Source organism: Pristiophorus japonicus, chromosome 5, assembly GCF_044704955.1.
Source record: "Pristiophorus japonicus isolate sPriJap1 chromosome 5, sPriJap1.hap1, whole genome shotgun sequence".
Classification (NCBI taxonomy): Eukaryota; Metazoa; Chordata; class Chondrichthyes; family Pristiophoridae; genus Pristiophorus; species Pristiophorus japonicus.
Genome location: NC_091981.1, coordinates 146,325,413 through 146,340,651, shown reverse-complemented (window position 1 = coordinate 146,340,651; position 15,239 = coordinate 146,325,413). Strand labels below are relative to the sequence as shown.

At 49.5% G+C, this 15,239-nt stretch overlaps 1 protein-coding gene across 1 annotated transcript in view; it reads right to left on the bottom strand.

Moving 5' to 3' along the window:
- dgkb (diacylglycerol kinase, beta) overlaps positions 1 to 15,239 on the bottom strand; it is a 1,139,682-nt gene that overhangs the window by 139,975 nt on the left and 984,468 nt on the right. The window lies entirely within an intron of this gene.

Here is a 15,239-nt window from a genome sequence, read left to right as displayed (position 1 = left end):
AGAAATCTGCTGAAGATCGGGCAACATGGAGGTTGATTTTTGAGAGGCATTAATGCTCATCCTGATACATGAAAAATCATTTTTACACCTAAAACTGATCTGTTTTTCAGTAGCAGAAATCACCTCTTAATGAACCATGGTTAGGCCACTCCATGTCTGGTACTGTGCACGGCACACACACCTCCTGTTGGTACAGAAAATTGGAAATAGGGACCTACAAGCAGCATAGGATCCCAATATAAACAGGCAATGAGGCTCCTGTTTGTAAATGATGGGAGCATAAGATGCTCATTTTAAGACCTGCCTAAAAATTGCATCAGGTGGGCCTCTGACTACGAATGGGGAGGCAATTTTTCCTAAACTCAAATCTTTCTTCAATTGTTGTCCAATCTCCCCTCATGACGCTTAGAATGTTCATTTGACCATGAGACCCACTTCCTTATCCCTCAACCCTAATCCCACCAAACTGCTGACCACCAAACCTCATTTTCTGGCTCCCATGTTAACTGATATTGTTAACGGTTCTCTCTCCTCGGGTACTGTCACCCTCTCCCTCACCTGTCTCCTCAAAAAACAAGTCCTGACCCCACCATCTTTGCAAACTACTGCCTCATCGCAAACCTCCCTTTCCTCTCCAAAGACCTTGAATATGTTGTCGTCACCCAAATCCGTGCCCAGCTTTCCCACAACTCCATGCTTGAATATCTCCAATCAAGTTTCCGCCCTGCCACTGTTGTGTATCTGTAAAACATGCACTCCCATGTTCCACCACCAGGGAGCTCATCCTCTGAAGTCCCAAGGGATCCCAGCATCCCTTGGGAGCACTGTATATAAGCCGGCCCCTAAGGCCTGTTCCTCACTCTGGGGTGTCTTATCAAAGACTGAGGTCATTGTTACTTTAACCTCCCTGTGTGCAGCCTCATCTGTGTTAGGAACACAATAACTGGCGACGAGAAAACAAATCCAACTCAAAGATGCAGTAAACTGTGGGCATCCTGGAGAAGTTCTCGGAGGGTGAGGACTGGGAAGCCTATGTCGAACGGCTAGATGAGTACTTTGTAGCCAACGAGCTGGACGGAAACAGAAGCGCTGCAAAAACGAGAGCGGTCCTCCTCACAGTCTGTGGGGCACCGACCTACAGCCTCATGAAGAATCTTCTGGCTCCAGTGAAACCCACAGATAAGTCGTATGAGGAGCTGTGTACACTGGTTCGGGAGCATCTTAACCCGAGGGAGAGCATGCTAATGCCGAGGTATCAGTTCTACACGTGCCAGCGATCTGAAGGTCAGGAAGTGGCGAGCTACGTCGCCGAGCTAAGACGACTTGCAGGACAATGTGAGTTTGAAAGCTACCTGGAGCAAATGCTCAGAGACTTTTTTGTACTGGGCATTGGCCACGAGACCATCCTATGAAAACTTTTGACTGTAGAGACACTGACCCTCAGTAAGCCATTGCGATAGCACAGGTATTTATGTCCACCAGTGATAACACCAAACAAATCTCTCAGCACACAAGTGCTAGCAATGTTCATAAATTAACTGTAACTGTGTTTGCGAGCAAAAATGTACAGGGCAGAAACCACGAGTCTGCAACTGCCAGCAGGCCTCAGGTGACCTAGATGACTCAGAGTCCCCAACAAAGGATGAATGTAAGGCATATCACACCTTGTTGGCGTTGTGGTGGCTTCCATTTAGCCTATTCATGCCGCTTCAAAGGGTATGTTTGCAAGAGCTGTGGAACAATGGGGCACCTCCAACGATCTTGCAAATGAGCTGCAAGCTCTGCAAAACCTACTAACCACCACGTGACAGAGGAAGATTGGTCCATGATGGATCAAAGCAATTTCGAGCCTCAGAGAGAAGAGGCAGATGCTGAAGTACATGGGGTGCACACATTTTCCACCTATAATGCTAACCGTAAAATTGAATGGCTTACCTGTAGCTATGGAACTGGACACTGGCGCTAGCCAATCCATCATGAGTAAAAAGATGTTTGAGAGACTGTGGTGCAATAAGACATTCAGACCAACCCTGAGCCCCATCCACACGAAACTGAGAACGTACACCAAAGAGCTTATCACTGTCCTGGGCAGCGCCATGGTCAAGGTCACCTACGAGGGCACGGTGCACGAACTGCCACTCTGGATTCTCCCGGGCGATGGCCCCACACTGCTTGGAAGGAGCTGGCTGGACAAACTCCGCTGAAACTGGGATGACATCCGAGCGATATCACATGTTGATGAGGCCTCATGTACCCAGATTCTTTACAAATTTCCTTCCCTTTTTGAGCCAGGCATTGGAAACTTTTCTGGGGCTAAGGTGTGGATCCACTTGGTCCCAGAGGCACGACCCATTCACCACAAGGCGCGAGCGGTACCTCACATGATGAGGGAGAGAGTGGAAATTGAGCTGGACAGGCTGCAACGTGAGGGCATCAGCTCCCCAGTGGAATTCAGCGAGTGGGCCAGCCCGATTGTTTCAGGACTCAAAAGTGATGGCACGGTCAGGATTTGCGGCGATTATAAAGTATTAATCGTTTCTCGCTACAGGACCAATACCTGCTACCTAAGGCAGATGACCTATTTGCGACGCTGGCAGGTGGCAAGAAGTTCACCAAGCTCGACCTGACTTCGGCCTACATGACATAGGAGCTGGAGGAGTTTTCGAAGGGCCTCACCTGCATCAACACGCACAAGAGATTGTTCATCTACAACAGATGCTCGTTTGGAATTCGGTCGGCTGCAGCGATCTTCCAGAGAAACATGGAGCGCCTACTCAAGTCGGTACCACACACGGTGGTCTTTCAGGGCGACATATTGGTCACGGGTCGGGACACCGCCGAGCACCTACAAAACCTGGAGGAGGTCCTCCAGCGACTGGATCGCGTAGGGCTGCGGCTGAAGAGGTTGAAATGCGTCTTCATGGCAACAGAAGTGGAGTTTTTGGGGAGAAAGATCGCGGCGGACGGTATCCGGTCCACAGATGCCAAGACAGAGGCTATCAGGAACGCGCCCAGGCCACAGAACATCACGGAGCTGCGGTCGTTCCTGGGACTCCTCAACTATTTTGGTAACTTCCTACCGGGGCTATGCACCCTTTTACAGCCCCTACATGTGTTATTGTGCAAAGGTGTGAACTGGGTATGGGGAAAAAAACAAGTAATTGCTTTTGAGAAAGCCAGAAACATTTTATGCTCCAACAAGCTGCTTGTATTGTATAACGTGTAAAAGACTTGTGCTAGCATGTGATGCGTCGTCGGAGTCGGGTGTGTATTACAACAAGCTAACGTTGCGGGGAAGTTACAACCTGTCGTCTATGCTTTCAGGAGTTAGTCTAAGGTGGAGAGGGCCTACAACATGATTGAGAAAGAGGCATTAGCGTGTGTGTTCGGGGTAAAGAAAATGCATCAGTACCTGTTTGGCCTCAAATTTGAGCTAGAAACCGATCACAAGCCCCTCACATCCCTGTTCACTGAAAACAAGGGGATAAATACTAATGCCTCAGCCCACATACAAAGGTGGGCACTCACGCTATCAGTGTATAACTATACCATCCGCCACAGGCCAGGCACCAAGAACTGTGCAGATGGTCTCAGTCGGCTACCATTGCCCACCACGGGGGTGGAAATGGCGCACCCTGCAAACTTGTTGATGGTGGCGCAGCCCGCAAACTTGTTGATGGTCATGGAAACATTTGAAAATGATAAACCACCTGTCACAGCCCGCCAGATTAGGACTTGAACCAGCCAAGATCCTCTGCTGTCCCTAGTAAAAAACTGTGTACTGCATGGGAGCTGGGCCAGCATCCCCATTGAAATGCAAGTGCTAATCAAGCCGTTCCAGCAGCGAAAGGACGAGCTGTCCATTCAGGCAGACTGCCTGTTGTGGGATAACCACGTAGTGCTACCCAAAAAGGGCAGGGAGACGTTCATCTCAGATCTCCACAGTACACACCCGGGTGAGGAAGTAGTGTCTCAAATGATTCAACATTTTGTTCATTAGAGCCAATATCATCTCTCACAACTGCCCTGATATCATCCTTTATTAACAGAGCTACCCCACCTCCTTTCCCTTCTTGTCTATCTTTCCAAATTGTCAGATACCCCTGTATGTTTAATTCCTAGTCTTGGCCACCCTGCAACCACGTTTCTGTAATGGCCACCAAATCATACCCATTTGTAATGATTTGTGCCGTCAACTCATTTACTTTATTTCAAATGCTGCGTGTGTTTAGGTAGAGTGTTTTAATACTAGTTTTTAAACCATGATTTTTAGTTTTGACTGCTCCTGCAGCCCCTTTATATTCATACATATTGTCCCTTCCTATCACCTTGTGGTTTACACTTACACCAGTGCTACTCTGCTCTGTTGCCTCCTGCCTTTTGCATTCTTCCTTGGGGTCCTGTTCATCTGAGTTCTCACCCACTCTAACTAGCTCAGAGCCCTCTCCTGGGTTCCGAATACTCCTTGCATTGAGGCACCGAGCTTTCATGCTTGCCTTTTTATTACACTTTGACCCTTTAGAATTTTGCTCTACAGTGGCCCTTTTTGTTTTTTGCCTTGGGTTTTTCTGCCCTCCACTTTTACTCAACTCCTTTCTGTCTTTTGCTTTTGTCTCCATTTTGTTTCCCTCTGTCTCCCTGCACTGATTCCCATCCCCCTGCCATATTAGTTTAACTCCTCCCGAACAGCACTAGCAAACACTCCCCCTAGGACATTGGTTCCGGTCCTGCCCAGGTGCAGACCGTCCGGTTTGTACTGGTCCCACCTCCCCAAGAACCGGTTCCAATGCCCCAGGAATTTGAATCCCTCCCTGCTGCACCACTGCTCAAGCCGCGTATTCATCTGAGCTATCCTGCAATTCCTACTCTGACTAGCTTGTGGAACTGGTAGCAATCCCGAGATTACTACTTTTGAGGTCCTACTTTTTAACTTAGCTCCCAGCTCCTTAAATTCATCTCATAGGACCTCATCCCTTTTTTTTACCTATATCGTTGGTACCAATGTGCACCACGACAACTGGCTGTTCATCCTCACTTTTCAGAATGTCCTGCACCCGCTCCGAGACATCCTTGACCCTTGCACCAAGGGAGGCAACATACCATCCTGGAGTCTCGGTTGCGGCCGCAGAAACACCTATCTATTCCCCTTACAATTGAATCCCCTATCACTATCGCTCTCCCACTCTTTTTCCTGCCCTCCTGTGCAGCAGAGCCAGCCACGGTGCCAAGAACTTGGCTGCTGCTGCCCTCCCCTGATGAGTCATCCCCCTCAACAGTACCCAAAACGATGTATCTGTTTTGCAGGGGGATGACCGCAGGGGACCCCTGCACTACCTTCCTTGCACTGCTCTTCCTGCTGGTCTTCCATTCCCTATCTGGCTGTGGACCCTTCACCTGCGGTAAGGCCAACTCGCTACACGTGCTACTCACGTCATTCTCAGCATCGTGGATGCTCCAGAGTGAATCCACCCTCAGCTCCAATTCCGCAACGCGGACCGTCAGGAGCTGGAGGCGGATACACTTCCCGCACATGTAGTCATCAGGGACACCGGAAGTGTCACTGAGTTCCCACATGGTACAGGAGGAGCATATCACATGACCGAGCTCTCCTGCCATGACTTAACCCTTAGATACACTTAATTTGGCGACAACAATGTTAACAGGTTATTTACTGATTTAGAAAAGAAAAAGAAAAGCAACTCACCAATCACCAGCCAATCACTTACCCCTTTGGCTGTGACGTCACCTTTTGATTTCTTTCTCCTTCTTTTTTGCTTTTTCTACCGGCTGGAGCTGTACAAGTTGGGCCTCCCCGACTCACGCTGGCCTTTTGTAGGCCTGGGACACTGCCGCTCTGCCTCTCGACCTCCCGTTGGGCCTCCCCAACTCATGCTGGCCTTTTGTAGGCCTGGGACACTGCCGCTCCGCCTCTCGACCTCCCGTTGGGCCTCCCCAACTCACGCTGGCCTTTTGTAGGCCTGGGACACTGCCGCTCCGCCTCTCGACCTCCCGTTGGGCCTCCCCAACTCACGCTGGCCTTTTGTAGGCCTGGGACGCTGCCCCTCCACCTATCGACCTCCCGTTTGGCCTCCTACATTCTACCCTATGTAAACTTGAGTTCAACCAAAACACGGCTGCCCAAGTCCTAACTCGCACCAAGTCCTGTTCACCCATCACCCCTGTGTTCGCTGACCTTCATTGGCTCCTGGTTAATCAATGCATCGATTTCAAAATTCTCATCTTTCTTTTCAAATCCCTCCATAGGCTTGCCCCTCCCTCTCTGTAATCTCCTCTAGCCCCACAACCTCCCGCGATATCTGAACTCCTCTAATTCTGCCCTCTTCAGCATCCTTGATTATAAGGTCACAGTGCCTTCTGTTGCCTAGGCCCTAAGCTCTGGGATTCCAAGCCACCTTCCTACTTCTCTTTTCTCCTTTAAGATGCTTCTTAAAACTTCCAAAGCCAGGACTTTTAGCGCCCGGTGCGGAAGCCCCACCCCAACGCTGAATTGGGCCTCCTGCCCCTCAAAGGAAGCAGAGCGCTATCTCCAGTGATCCGCTTTCTTTGGGGGGGGTTTCCCAGGGTGATAATGCGATGCTGAGTGCAACACTATGCGGAAGCTCCACGTTGCACTGACGTGCTAAAACGCCCCACCCCTTGGAATAAAGGGGAGGGCCGCTGTGCACTCTGCACGTCCCTTGGGTGGCAGCCACTGGGACACCAGGGTAGCATGAGACCGGGCCAGCAGCCCTGCAACCAAAACAGAGTGCCAGGCTGCACAAAGGCGGCCTGGACCATGCTAGGGCCACTATGGTCGAGCCGACCCAAGAGTTGGCTGATAAACAAAGATGGCGGCCCAGGGTGCTGCAGGCCTTCCCTTTAAACAATGCCCGGGAGTGGATATCCACCAGTTTCACGACCCGCGAAACTGGCGTTGACATCCGCCTGCATCAGCCTCACGGACTGTGGGGCAATTTCCCCCACTGGGTGTTAAGGGGTCGGCACGGGGAGGTGATGGGTCACTGTGCACAGCGATGACATCATCGGCAGTTGCACGGTGGCCCGGGGCGCAAACTGTGGGTTGCGGCGCAGTCAGGTCATCATCTCCAAAACCTCCCAAGCAATTTCCCGGGAGGTGATAGCGCTCTCCTCCCCCAGGCAAAAACTGACCCCTGGAAGCACTAATGAGGCTATAAAAAGGGGAAATTTTGCCCCCCAAATGTTTTACATCTGAAACCATAGTGCCCATTGGCAGTGAAAGAAGCCAGATATATGATACAGGATGAAGAACAATTTAGGTTGCATTTAAAACAAAATAACAAGTAAAAATAAACCTTGGTTCTTAGAGATTTTTCTCCCTTGCCACCTAAGATATAATTGAAAGCACTTGGCATGATGTTAAAAGCTCCTTTAAATTTGCATTAAAACTGCTACATAATTCTGTATGAAAGTTTACAAGCAGGTGGTGATTGCTGCCGCTGTGCCCCTTATTTACATGAAATACTCATTGCATTGTTGAGTCCAATGGGTGCCCAGCAAGAAACTTGTGTACTGGTGGCCTGTTACCTCGTGGCACTGATTGGGTGGAAACATAACTGCCACCCCAAACATAGATCCATGAGATTTAAGTTATGGAATTCAAACTCTCAGCATAAATTGGCATTTCAGAAACTATTGAATTAGGATCATGGAGCGGGGCGGGGGGGTGGGGTGGGGGGAGGTGGGCGGGAGGTAGAAGGGGTATCAAACCTTTATTTTCAACAATTTGCATTCTTGGGCCGTTGGAAGTGGAGGGGGGAAGTGAGTGCAGCAGGAGATACAGATACAGATCAGCCATAATCTAATTGAATGGTGGAGCAGGCTCGAGTGGCTGAATGGCCTACTCCTTTTCCTATCTTCCTATGATCCGAGGTGGAAAGATCTTTCTCCTTCTCTTGGCTCCACAAACAGCAGTGCCACAGGTTTGCTTTTGGATTGTTGGGAGCAGCTTCTAGCTGTCCCTTTTAAAGACTGTTGGTTAGGCCACTCTATGTCCAGTACATGGCATTCTGCCCATTGGCACTTAAAAATTGTGTTGGAGTCCTATTACTAGTATGGGACCCTCATTTTAATATTTTAATAACGAGTCTGTCTGTCTATTGGACCACGAATGGCCAATCAGCCACTGGGCGGCAGGTGTCCTTGTCAATATTTATCCCTCAACCAACAGCACTAAAAATAGATTATCTGGTCATTATTTCATTGTTGTTGTGGGACCTTGCTGTGTCCGAATTGGCTGTCACATTTCTTACGTTACAACAGTGACTACACTTCAAAAGTACTTCATTGGCTGAAAAGCACTTTGGGGCATCCTCAGATTGTGAAAGGCACTATATAAATACAAGTCTTTGCTTTAAATTTTCATCTGCACCTCTCCCTGTTTTTCAGCATGAACAGGTCAGTAGGTAGATGGAAATTGCCCCCATGGTTGCAAGTAACCAGTTAAAATACAAGTTAGTACAGTACTGAAATAAGGAGAGCTTGTCTCATGCTTCATCTCCAAACTCAGTAACGAAGGGCTAACAATCCTTTTCTATCTATTCGGAAAGGATCAGTATTAAATAATAATGCTTGAGTATATGTAGCACCTTAACACATTTAAACATTTCAACTTCACATAATGAGTTGCTTTTGGAGTGTGGTGACTTGTTTTTGTAGCCAGAGTTGAAATAGTTGAAAAATGGGAGTAATTGATTATTTTTCAGTCACCTACACACATAACAACTAGCACAATTAACAGTGTTGTCTTCAAATCAAATACTTCAATGCCTAAAATCCATTTCCAAAATCGACTGCCCTTTCCTATAAGCTTTAACAGTCCTTAATTGCACTCGTGCCATTCTGTGCTGTACCTCAATTCAACAGTTATTAAAGTGTTGAACTTTCTCTAGAAATTTGCAGCTTTGCAATCGTGCTGCTTGTGCTGCTAAGATTTGTGATACAATAGGTCTAATTACCTTTGGGATTTAGAGAAAGATGGCAGTACTGTCACATAATCTTAACAATGGTGCAACAATACAAAAAAAGGGAAACACTGGAAAGTAACAATTAAAAGATGTAAATACATACCTTTACTTCTCAATCAAAAAGGACAATATCTCATTTTTCTTCCCTTACCTAAGTTTCTGAAATTATCTGGAAATCAAACTGTGCCTACATGGTTCGTTAAAAATGTTCCTTTGAAATTTATATGGCAGACTGCTACAGTTGCACGAGATATATAGGGCTCAAGTTTCAGCTCATGTTGTTTCTATTTTTTTGGAGCAACTAGTTTAGTATGGAGTAACTTAGAAATCGCAATTCTCGGCATTTAGTTTGCTCCAGTTCGAGATAGTTAGAGTAGTTTAGTTTCAGTACAGTTTTTTTCACAAGTTTTTTTAACCAGCCACTTACGCCTGTTTTGCAAGTTTAGGCAGCGAAAAGTTACTCCAAACTAACTTAGAATGGAGTAAGTGTCGATTTTTGTACACTCAGAAAAACCTTGCCTACTCTTTATAAATTAGGCGCAGGTCGCGAGAGATGGGGGGGGAAGGGAAATTAGAGGGAAGTTAGGGGATTTTACAAAGCATTAAACACTTCACTTTTATCAATAAAGAGCCATCATCAATAATAAATGATAAATAAATCAATAAATCAACCAATAAATCAATCAAAAAAATTAAAAAATAAAAAATAAAAAAAATAACAAAAAACCAATCAATAAATAAAAATTAAAACATTTCTATTCACCTACTGCAGCACCGGGAGCCCTCCAACAGCCTGCTGAAGAGCTGCTCGGGCAGGGCCTGCCCCCAGGAGATGTCAGTCGGGCCCTGCTGCCCCCAGGAGATGTCGGGCCGCCGATGAGGACTTTGGGTGGGGCCCGCCCTCAGGAGATGCCGGGCCACCGACAAGGACTTCGGGCGGGGCCCGCCCCCAGGAGATGCCGGGCCGCCGATGAGGACTTTGGGTGGGGCCCGCCCTCAGGAGATGCCGGGCCGTCGACAAGGACTTTGGGCGGGGCTCGCCCCCAGGAGATGCCGGGCCGTCGACAAGGACTTTGGGCGGGGCCCGCCCTCAGGAGATGTAGGGCCGCCGCCAAGGACTTTGGGCGGGGCCCGCCCCCAGGAGATGCCGGGCCGTCGACAAGGACTTTGGGCAGGGCCCGCCCCCAGGAGATGTAGGGCCGCCGCCAAGGACTTTGGGCGGGGCCCGCCCCCAGGAGATGCCGGGCCGTCGACAAGGACTTTGGGCGGGGCCCGCCCTCAGGAGATGTAGGGCCGCCGCTGAGGACTTTGGGCGGGGCCCGCCCCCAGGAGATGCCGGGCCGCCGACGAGGACTTCGGGCGGGTCCCACCCTCAGGAGATGTACGGCCGCCGCCGAGGACTTTGGGCGGGGCCCGCCCCCAGGAGATGTCGGGCCGCCGAGGACTTTGGGCGGGGCCCGCCCCCAGGAGATGTCGGGCCGCCGAGGACTTTCGGCGGGGCCCACCCCCAGGAGATGTCGGGCCGCCGAGAACTTTGGGCGGGGCCCGCCCCCAGGAGATGTCGGGCCGCCGAGGACTTTCGGCGGGTCCCACCCCCAGGAGATGTCGGGCCGCCGAGAACTTTGGGCGGGGCCCGCCCCCAGGAGATGTCGGGCCGCTGAGGACTTTGGGCGGGGCCCGCCCTCAGGAGATGTCGGGCCGCCGATGAGGACTTTGGGCGGGGCCCGCCCCCAGGAGATGTCGGGCCGCCGATGAGGACTTCGGGCGGGTCCCACCCTCAGGAGATGTCGGGCCGCCGCCGAGGACTTTGGGCGGGGCCCGCCCTCAGGAGATGCCGGGCCGCCGACGAGGACTTCGGGTGGGCCCAATAAGATGCAGGGTGGCTGGGCCCCGCCGCCGACGAGGAATTCGGGTGTGGACCGGCTCAGGCGATGCCGGGCTGGCCTGCCGCGGAAGCGGTAAGGGCAGACAGGCCACTCGGCCCGGGATAGGGGTGACATCCCTTTGGCCTAGGACAGCATCGTCGACCGGAGACAGGACGCACTGGGCGAATCAGGAGCTACTGCGCACGCGTGCAGCTGCCGGCACTCTTTTTGGTGCAGGGCTGTAGCTCTGCCCCCAGCAGCTCCTGCTGCACAATGTCGAGCTGGAAACGGCCCGATATATATCCGAGAATCGCGAGGTAAGTATTCGGCGCAATTTCTGTTCCACAAATTAGGTGGGCCTCTCCGATGTGCGCTGTTTTAGCGGGGGTCCGAAACTCGAGCCCATAGTTCCTATACTGGCCCATAAATAAAGACAGGAGGGGTAATGTTCCAGCTTTGCACTGTCGGCAGGGAGTTTCGCTCATTCGGAGAGCATAACTTCAAATAATGATTGTAAAATCATAGGCACCATGGGTTGGATTTTCGGTCTTTTGCCGCTCCTGTTAACGCGCCGGAGGAGCGGCAATGGTAGCGGTAAGCACTTCCGGGCGGGAGGCCAGCTTCCAGCGCCTTGCCGGGACATTTGGTGCCAATTTCGAGGGGGCGTGGAGCATTACTGCCCAGAAGTGGCGAGCCGGGTGTGCAATACCCCTGGTTGCGACACCGGCTCGATATTTGGATCGCGCCCAATCCGTAGCGCTCCCTAGAGCACCCTGGTGGGAACGCCTATGGAAGCTGGCATGCCAAGCTGTAGCGGCTGCAGTGAGGCAAGTATTGTCGACCTGAGCTAAGTGTCATTGATTCTTTTTTTGCGATTTATGTTGTGGTGGCATGAGTTATTTATTGGGAATGTTTTTGGTGGGTTTTTTTTCAGATTTTCTTTCCCCCCCGAGGCCTCTCTTAGGTCGCTCTGAGGCTGGCTGTTTAGCTCGGGGTTTTCACTTGCTCAGCCAGCTTAGCGCCCTACAAGAGGTGTGCAACGCCTCCCTTAGCGCTCCACTACAAACTCAGGGCCTAGCTGATGAATTTTGCGTCGGCAGACGCAAACCATTTGCCGGTGCAAAATTTACCGCTCCACCCGGGTTAACGCTGCATCAGAGGCGCGACCGAATTTCCACCCCCAAGTTTCGAGTTTCAATGTGTACCGTGGATGGGCAGGAACTCCTGTCAGAGGTACAAAGCTGGACGTAGGACACTACATTGCATGTTGTGTAGTTATTTGCAACTATGGGGCCGGAACTGCTTGTTAATGAGTATGATTGTACTGATTTTTAAAAACCCTTGATTGGTCCTCAAATTAAAACGCCTCTTACTTTATTCCTCTATGATTCTCCTGTCACTGTCTGACTGAATTTCTGCTATCCCCAAAAGAAAACACTTCCACATTCCCTCTGCAATTGAGAAACATTTTGGGAATGGTAGCATAGTCATTATGTTACTGAATTAATAATCCAAACGCCTGGTCTAATGATCCAGAGACATGAGTTAAAATTCCACCACAGCAGCTGAGGAATTTAAATTCAGTTAATTAAATAAATCTGGAACTTAAAAAAATAAATGCTGGGCTTGCCAGCATTGCCCACATCCCCTGAATGAATTTTTTTTTTAAATTGGGCCTACCTCACCAGTCACAACACAGTTGGACCTGACAACCGGGGGATCAAGGGGTGTGCCGAGAAAGCAGGAATGGGGTACTGAAGTTGCATATTCAGCCGTGAACTCATTGAATGGTGGTGCAGGCTCGAAGGGCCGAATAGTCTACTCCTGCACCTATTTTCTATGTTTCTATGTTTCTAACAGACCTGCATTTCCCAATTGGAACTTTCCCCCACAGATCAACATTACTCAACCTCTTCCCCCTCCCCCCCACCCAATTCAAAGCATTTCCCATCATATATCTCCCAGCCCCTACAATGTGCAACATTTTCTAATCATACCTACCACGCTCCACAGCCACCCCCCCCTCCGCACCCCCCGTCCCCTCCACCCCGAGCCCCCAACATCACTTAGCAGTATTTTAACTTTAAGAGGAGAGAGCAGATGGAGTGCAGAGGGATACAGGGTAAGAAAGGGGGAGGTGCAGAGAATGGTGGTAGAGAGGGGGGAAGGAAGGATAGGAGAAGAAAAGGAGACAAGGGAGAAAAAGAAGGGAGGAGAGCAATGTTCTCTCTGAAATGTTGTTGTTGTGCATGGCCAGTTTTCTCAATGTATGGCACCTTTACATTTTTGCATGCCCGCGCGGCTTTTGAGAGTTTGTGAGCGGCCTGCGCGGTACCTTCAAGATTGCTGCACGCCAGCACATGTTGCAGCTTAGAGGGAACATTGGTGACAAGGAGAGGGGATAGGAGAGGGGCAGGAGGGGTGAGAGCAGAGGACGAGGAGAGTGGGTGGGAACTAAAGTAAGGAAGGAGAGAAAGGAGGAGTGAAGAGGGGAGACAGGGATAGAAGGGGGCACATAGATGAAAGGGAGCAGAGAGGCAAAAAGGGAAAGGAAGAAAGATGGGGGGAGGAGGAATATTAAAATGGCTCCAACTCCTACCTCTTTTCCTTGAAACTAAGCACTCACCTCATGTTTCCTTTTTTTCCTCTTCTCTCCTGTTCTTGCTCTTCTCTTCCTATCTTCTGTTCCCCCAACCCCTCCCCACACCTCCATCTTCTCCTTCCCTCCCTCTCCTACCTCATCCTCTACTCTTCCTATCCATGCCTCTTCCCCTCTTCTCTATTCTTCTCCCTCTAGCCCCTTCTTCTCTTTCCCCTCCCTCCTAACCTCCCGAAACCCATTTGATCTAAAAGCTACACCTGCTATTGAATCCCATATGAAATAACATAGGAGATCAACTAAATGTTTCCAAATACTGTCATCAGGGCTTTTTTGTAAATATATATATATATTTTTTCCAATTGTTCCCCCCCTTCTGTTCATAGACACAGACTTAGTGCAACACGGGGGAACAATACTGAGGCGCTGTTAGATTGAAAACCACTGATGGCCAGGAAATAGGTGCGACAAGTTCCCTGTGAGTGGCAGACCTGAGTTAACAAGCAACTTAATTCTCCAACACAGATTTAGAGCAATATCTGTACTCACCTTAAGACAAGAACAGCCCACCCAAATTTCCTCATAGATTCTACTAGGGCCAGCCAAGTGAGCATTCTTTGGACAAAATTGCTGGGCCTGGAAGAATTCTTCGAAAGTAAGAGTCTGATGGGTGCCCTATATTGTGCCCCGCCCGCCAACCAGCTGCTGCTTCCTTTCGGTTTCGGGAGGGAACGCTGACTGGCACTATGCAGATGAGACCTCACGCTGTCAGGGTCAGGAGGTTCTGCAACCTGCCTCAGCCCCCGCCTGCATGAGTCGCACCCTGAGTTAAAGTCGGGTCTTAAATATGTCTTTAATATCTTCATCATACCTTCTTCCCCCACAATTAGACTCCCTCAACCAATTCACACACTACAATGGGAACAGCTAAAGGGATGCCCATCCTCCCAACTTTGTTAGCTGCAACTTGAACTGCATCAGTAATTAACAGGATTCCAGGAGATTATGTCCTAGAAAACGGAACATCTCAACAAAATGGCAAAAATTTAGAAGGAAATGAAAGTATGCAGGATGTCAAATGCACAAGTAGAGAGAAATGCTCACTTCTAAAAAAAAACAACATTCAGTGAAACAACAGTAAGCTTGTATGAAGAGACAGTCCAAAGGAGGCCAGGAGCCTTTTCCTGACATGGGCCCATTTTATATAGGTGAGGTCCATGGAGCGGAAGAGCCTCACCTGAACAGATGAAATTCAGTATGAAACTACATTTACAAAGTTTACATGTGATAATGTGGGTTTTGTGAGCTGGTATCACTGACTCTTCACTTCCCCCAATATCGTACCTCAGGTGCTGCCAATCAGATGCATTATGTTGGAGGCCTGATTTTCTAGGCCATACCTGCCACTGTTGAAGTTCCGTGCCCCTGGCGAAGCCTCAGCAAATGAAGCCAGAGAAGATTGAACAGGGAAAGACATGGAAGGATTTTAAGAGAAATTTGAGGATTTTAAAGTTGATATATTGTGGGATGAGAAGACAATGAAAGCCGGCAATGGGTGAGCAGGATTTTATGTGAAATAAGATGTTGATGGTGGAGCTCTGGATCAGTTTTAATATATCTTAGGTGCAGCTTAGGAGGTCAGTGAGGAGATAATTGGAAATGTCTAGAAGTAACAAAGAAATGGATGAAGGTTTCAACAGCACTAGAAATGAGGTAGGGTGGCGATGTTGATGCCTTGGAGTTAGAAGTGCACAGTGGTGATGACAGATA